The sequence below is a fragment of the Coturnix japonica genome, chromosome 3 (assembly GCF_001577835.2).
Source record: "Coturnix japonica isolate 7356 chromosome 3, Coturnix japonica 2.1, whole genome shotgun sequence".
NCBI lineage: Eukaryota > Metazoa > Chordata > Aves > Galliformes > Phasianidae > Coturnix > Coturnix japonica.
Genome location: NC_029518.1, coordinates 41,882,184 through 41,888,866, shown reverse-complemented (window position 1 = coordinate 41,888,866; position 6,683 = coordinate 41,882,184).

Here is a 6,683-nt window from a genome sequence, read left to right as displayed (position 1 = left end):
AGGCCCTTGTGCAATACCCTCCAATTCCCCTCACATCCCTTTTGGTCCCTCAAAAACTTGCCCTGGTATTTACCACCCATCCTGCCATGGGCTATGGCCAGTCAGTCTGGTGGCTGGTGAGCTCAATGCCAGCCAGGCCAGCAGCTCACTCAGGGCGGGAAAGGGAAGAGAGATGTGGCACCACTCTCTGTCAGCACTAATGAGGTTTTCTTTCTCCATCTACTTGTTTTACATGTGGTGTGTGCGAAACCTCATTGTCTCTGGGAACTATACCTCTGTCAGATGTGGCTGAACCTGGCTCAAAAGCAGCCAGAACTACACTGGCAGACAGGTGGTGTGATCTATACTACTCCCTAAGGCTCATCTGCTACTTTGGGTGCATCACTGTAATGTGTCGAGGTGTTTGGGTGGGCTGGGATGAGGGCAAAAGCAAGTCTGGAGTATTGGCCTAAGGTCCCCTTCTAGCTATCCAGTTCCTGGGGGGGTTTAAATGACAAGACGCTGTCTCTTTCTGCAGACAGAGCCAAACCTGAACATGAAGGTGGGAAGCTTTCCAGCACAGGCTGTCTGCAGTCTGTGCTCTGCACAGTGGGAGGAGAGCTCACTCTTTGTGTCTCATTGCTAACAAAATAAACGTAATTGTTATTAATGGTGATTACTTGTAATGGAGCTCTGTGGAGCGCAATGATACAAATGTTCCCATTATGATGGTTTCACATAAGCAGCAACTGCTGGCAAGTCTCCTAATGTTTCTTTATTAACTTTCAGACTTCTGATGATGCACATGTTGTCTTCACAAACACAGTACAGAGCAATTTCTCCAATGTGTTTTCAAGAACCTTTATCAGTACAATACTTGTTTGCCAGTAATCTTCTATTTACATGCAGTAAGGGCCTAATGGGGAGAACAAGGTCGCCGTTGACATCAGGTAATTTTTTTCCTAACTGGTGCTACTGAGCTGTTCTGCTTAAAGATTTCCAAAGAGAGACAGCCAAGTGAAGTCTAGTGATGTTTCTGACTAAAGAGTGCCTTTCCAGCCGAGCCCATCTGGATCTACCTGTCCATCACCCATGGACAGCTGATGTTATCCAGGGCAGACGCGGGGTTTTCAGGCTTGGACTGACTCAGTCCCACATCTGCTGTCTGACTCTACCCGGCACCTCCTGTCTGGCTTTGTGCAAATGGCTTCATCTTGCTGTGCATCATCTGCTGTAATGAGGAGCGAGGCTAGCAGTGTTTGCTTTGGTCTGTTTCAGATTGTCTCTCTATTGCTTTATGCACTTCTTTAGTGCACTGAGGTTTTAACTTCCATTGCGGTCTCTATTTAGGCCACACAACCCTACAAATTTCCTGTAAATCTTCCTGTAAATCAAAGTCACACAGTCAGAAAGTTCTTGGATTGCTGCAGGGAGCATGATGAACACTGGACAGACGTATCCCCTCAGGGGAGGACAGACAAGTCCTAAGCCAGCCATAAAGCCTCCCCCACACCACTGTCCTCATGAACTGAGTAGGGTTTGGGTTTTAATTTATGGCTTTGCTGAATGGGGCCCTGGAACAAACTCAATTTCACATATCATCTGGCAAATGAAAATAGCAGAAGCACAGTGTGTCTGGCACTATCCTTGTTCATTAAATATGCTGGTTCACGTGAATTTAAAAGCAGTAATTTTGTATGTTTAAAGTAAGAGGCTCTTCAGCCACCCAAGAAACAAAATCCAGATTAAAATGTATAGTACTCAGGTATGGAACAAGCAATTTTATAGTTCAGACACACTTCTTGTAGTCCATTCATGGGCTGTCTAACCCTGTGGTCAGTCTGAAATGTTCATGGAATGGTTACATTAAACACAGAAGATGGGAATTTCTGTATCTCACTGTTGGTATCAGAAGATCTGAAGTTTGAGGATACGTGGGCTACTATACCCTTTTTGAGTATGGAAGAAGACGTTTTTGTTAAAATCAATTTGGTACCTTCTGTGACTAATTCTGTTTTCAAATACATTCGAGGTGAGGACTGGAAGAGAGGCAGTGGTGCCAAACAGCTGATACAGCCAGTGCGCTTCACCATGAATTTGATAGAGCTCTCACTGGTATTTAGCCAGTATTTAAGGGAAAAGGATCAGGCATTATAATGAAGGAATATTGTCAGTAGTAGCCAAAACTAGTTGCAGAACTGAAATGAGTTGGTTTAGCCTCTCTCCAAACTGATTTTGAAGGTAATGTTTTATAAAGAACAGTCATATTTTAAAATGTGTTGGTTTTTTTGCCCAGAATTTGAGACTGCATTATAATAGTCACCAGCTAAAGCAGGTAGGATATCAAACTTAGAACATGTTAAGTAAATACAGATTTGCACTGTGTAAGGGTGGATTTGTGTAAATGTAGATCTGCACTCCATAAGTCCTCACAAAACACCAAGTTCAAAAAGGGGCTTGCAATTCATCTCTGAAAATTAGATTGGTACTAATTTAAATGTATTATTGCCTTTTCACTGATGATAATTTGAGTGGAAACACCAAGCAATGTGTTTATCTGCTAGTAATGAATGGAACGTCAAGCAGCAGATGAGCAATAGTTGGTGCTGCAGACTGCAGGGAAGTGGGCTGTTGTTTGACTGTGAGCTCCTCTTGATCCAGGTTAAGATATTGCTGTCTCCCAGCTGTTCATCACTTATTCTTCTCCAAAACCTTCTCTCTGCTGGTTTACCAACTCAGCTCAGACCTCTGGATTAAAAAAAGAAGTCAAATGTTTTAAATAGCAGCAAGTCTTAATTTGGACCAGGGTGCAGAAGCAGGTTACTGACTGATGAGCCAAACAGGTAAGCTTGCAGAAGCTGTTCCCCACTACACCCGTATTTATATATGCCTTTTCCCGTAGGGCCTGTAACTCAATGTATATAATCCTTAATGGAACTTCTCGGTGGCTGCACTCTCACTCACTCCTACTTTTCTCAATCTGATTTTGGTTCCTTTAGTTCTAACTCTGATTATTTTGTGGGATCAAATATCAAGTCTAGTCACTGGATCCTGTTTAGTTAAATCTCTTCGATGTCTGATAGAATCAGTTCCGCAGTACAGGTTTTGTGGCCTTTGGATCCTATTGTGCCATACCTTTTGTTTTATATAGTTGCCGACAAGTTGTCAAGGATGAAACACTTTCTGTTTTAATGAATAGAGAAGGAGTGGAAGCAGTGTTTAGGATTCAGATATCCGGATTTGTTGGTGCCTCTTACAACACCATTTCTCTACGCAGCAAAGTTCATATGAGTCACAATACTGCAGCTGTCTGCAAACCCATAAGCTTTTCTTTGCATGTGATGTGAGGATAAAGATGAAGTTATTTTACTGCCGACCTTATAAGTTGAGGGCGTGTTCCTCACATAGGAGTTTCTGAGTCCCAGTGGTCATCACTGAATTGGTGTGTAGCCCTGAACAAGGCACTCAACCACAAAGCCCTAGTGTCCCCATTTTCAAGAATAATATTTCCTGCTGCAAGCCTATGCAGTGACTCAGCAGAAATGCAAACAACAAGCAATAGCAATGGTTTTTGTTTTAACTTTAAACTTGTAGTTATGCATTGTATTATTTAACCATGATCAAACAGGCAAAAGTCCCACTGAAATCTATTTGTGTCTTGTTTACATTATTTGGACTGATACTCAATAGTATTTTTAGAGCAGCATGTCCACAGCATGCCGTGCATAGAAAAAAAGATCTGGACTGATGCTAGGTTACATCTTAAATTATACATCTGAAGTCCCAAAGGAAAACAAACAGTAAAGAATTTGTCTTTCTCTGATCGGACAATGTAATGTGGTACCAGAAAGCACAGATTAGAACCTGCTTGTTGAGTTCCAACTGGGTGACATTTACAAGCATTCAGCTAATGAGTTATGGGCTCCTGAAACAGGGGTTTTCTAATAGGAGCAATATAATATTCTATCCAGAAAAAGAGATTCCTTTAAAAGTGTTTATGTTGTGGAATCCTTTTCATTATGGTAACAGAGATAAGATTTATTAGTCAAAGCACAGAAAGGAATATTCTGTAGATTGGAGCATAAAATGCTATATTTTCAGCGTTATTAAGATGACACAAAATACAGTACATATTTTTACTGGTTTCTGGTGGTAGAAGTTTAGATGTTAATGGCAGCTGCCTCGTGACAGCAAGGTTTTATGAGCCAGTTTGTTTTTTAAAGGGAAATATGAAATGCCAGCATGCTGGGTCTGAAAGTCATAAGATTGTAAATGTACCCAACAAGAAAAGTCTGACAAAAACAAAAACAACACTTGGAACTGCTTCTTATTCTGGATATAAATGTCTTTTATTGCTTCAGACTTTGTTACATAAGCTGTCCACTCAACAGCATAGACTTCCTCTGAAAAGACAAAGCACAAAACCTTCAGTAACATGTGATCCTATTACATCACTTCATCTTGTGATTCAAAAACTTGGTAAATCAGTGTTATCAGGTTTTAATGGAATACATTCAAGGGCATAAGGGCACTTATCATTGCTTCTGATTTATTTGTTTTTCCTGGTAGGACCTAGCCTAATCCAATTCAGCACTGAGGTAAGGAAGGATGCTATGGCACCATAGCAAGGAGGGCATACTCCATAGTGACCACTACTAAGGTAAGGCTCAAAGATTCCTTAGCTTTCCCCACAGGATTCATCTGAAGACCCATTTTTGATGTCATCACAACGAGTTATTCAGTAGCAGTCATCTTAAAGGGACTTGAATCTCCTTTCATTTGTATTAGCATAAATAAATGATAGCTATGTTGCATGTACAAGTGAGCAGAATTTTCAGAGGACAATAAAACCCAGATAACATGAAAATGTATGGCCAATGTTGCCTCTTATTCAGAATATGCAGCCTAATGTTGTCAGCATTTGTAGCTGACTCCACTCTTTTTGTGAAGTGAAGCAGATTTTTGCCATGTCGATCTTTTTATTTTGTTGTGCTTTGGAACAAAGTAGCATTGAGGTCTTAGCCAGTTGTCAATGCTTGTAATATCTCAGGTCTGGAAGAAGCAGTATCTCTCTTATGGGAAAGCAAATGGCCTGCTGTAGGAAATCTTACAGCTATAAACGAAGTCCTATGCCTGCTGATTCATTCTGTAGACTTTTTTCTTCAGTACTGCACAATGCCTTTAACTGGACAGTTCCAAACCTCCAGAATTTGTGTTTATGAAGGAGAAGGGACAGCTAGAGCCCTAGTAAGTCCCCTGCACAGCTGTGACTGGAGGGAATTATGGGCTGAGAGCCCAACCAATGAAGCAAAGGTTTATTTTCATCTCTGCAGCTGACCTGGATGTCCAGTCCTGGGTATGTTGCAAGGGTGTGAAAGGGGTAGAATTTCTGAATCCTGATATGTTTTATTGTGGATAGTGAAAGTTCTTCCTTAATCCTCAGTCTTGGTTTTTGAAATTGACTCTTTTTGAGAACTGGGTATCTCTGTACCAGGACAATGCCACGAATATCAAGGTCTTTCCCCACATGACTGAGCACTTTGGGAATTCCCTGCCCTGATCCAAGCAAGACGCTAAGAGATTCACTGGCATTGCTCAGAGGAGTTCCCCGGTATCATTCTCAAGAACTGGATCACTATGTATGAGGCTTTGTTCTTGGAAAATGGGAGTGTGCAGGACGCCAAATTTGACCTGTGATTACAGGCAGAAGCATTTAAGATGAATAATTGGTCTATCTTCAGTATGCAGGGAGTATCGTTTGAGCCAGCTTGTTCAGAGAGAGCGGAAAAGAGGGAAATTACTACTGAATGCCACGTTTACAAATAACAGTAACAGATACAGTACCAGATCAATAGCAACACTGATGACAATAGCAAGTGCTGACAAAATAAAACTATATTTCTTTATAACATATACTAATAAATATGTAAGTGTGTGTATATATACACATACATGCTAAAGTATCTTCTAGTATGTCTTTTAGCACCCTAATATTTCATAATCTAATACATAGCAGTGATCTTTCCCATACAGGATGTGACCAGCCAATGTATTGGCATTGCTGTTAATAGATCTGAAATGTAACTGCACATGGAAGAGTGTGAGGTGTGAAACAAAAGTGTTCAGGCTTAGACCCCATACATTTCTTTCGCTGTTCTTTTTGCTGAGCGTACCCACCTATATGACTGAAAGTATATGTGATTAGGAGTTCATTCTAGAGATGCAATGCTTCTATCTCTTTGTGAACTGTACTGAGTTCTTACAAATCTTTTGATTTGGAGAGGCAGACAATGAACTGTGGTATAGCTATACCCATGCAAGCTGCTGCAGCTCCTTGCCTTGGTCAGCAGGCTCAGGCCACTGCTGTCCTCAAATGACTTTGAACCAGCCTGTCTACAAAAACAAAGTTAGTGTTCCACTGCAAGTCCTCTCAGTAGCAGATACTCCTGCTTTGGCTTCAGGACAAGTTGTGTCTTGTGTCTCTGGTGTACGTGATGTATTGGTTTGCATATATAGGTGTTAGAGCTCTTTCTTGAAAGAAAACAGTTCCTCTGTAGGGCCTCACTGAGCTGTGTGGTAAACTTCTGGTGACCTTTTGTTTCTAAACAACTGTTTTTGTGTAAGAATGCAATTGTTTTTTCTTTTTTTAAAGAAACATATACAAGTCTGATGATTTTCAGTCTATCACAATGCTGCCAAGGACA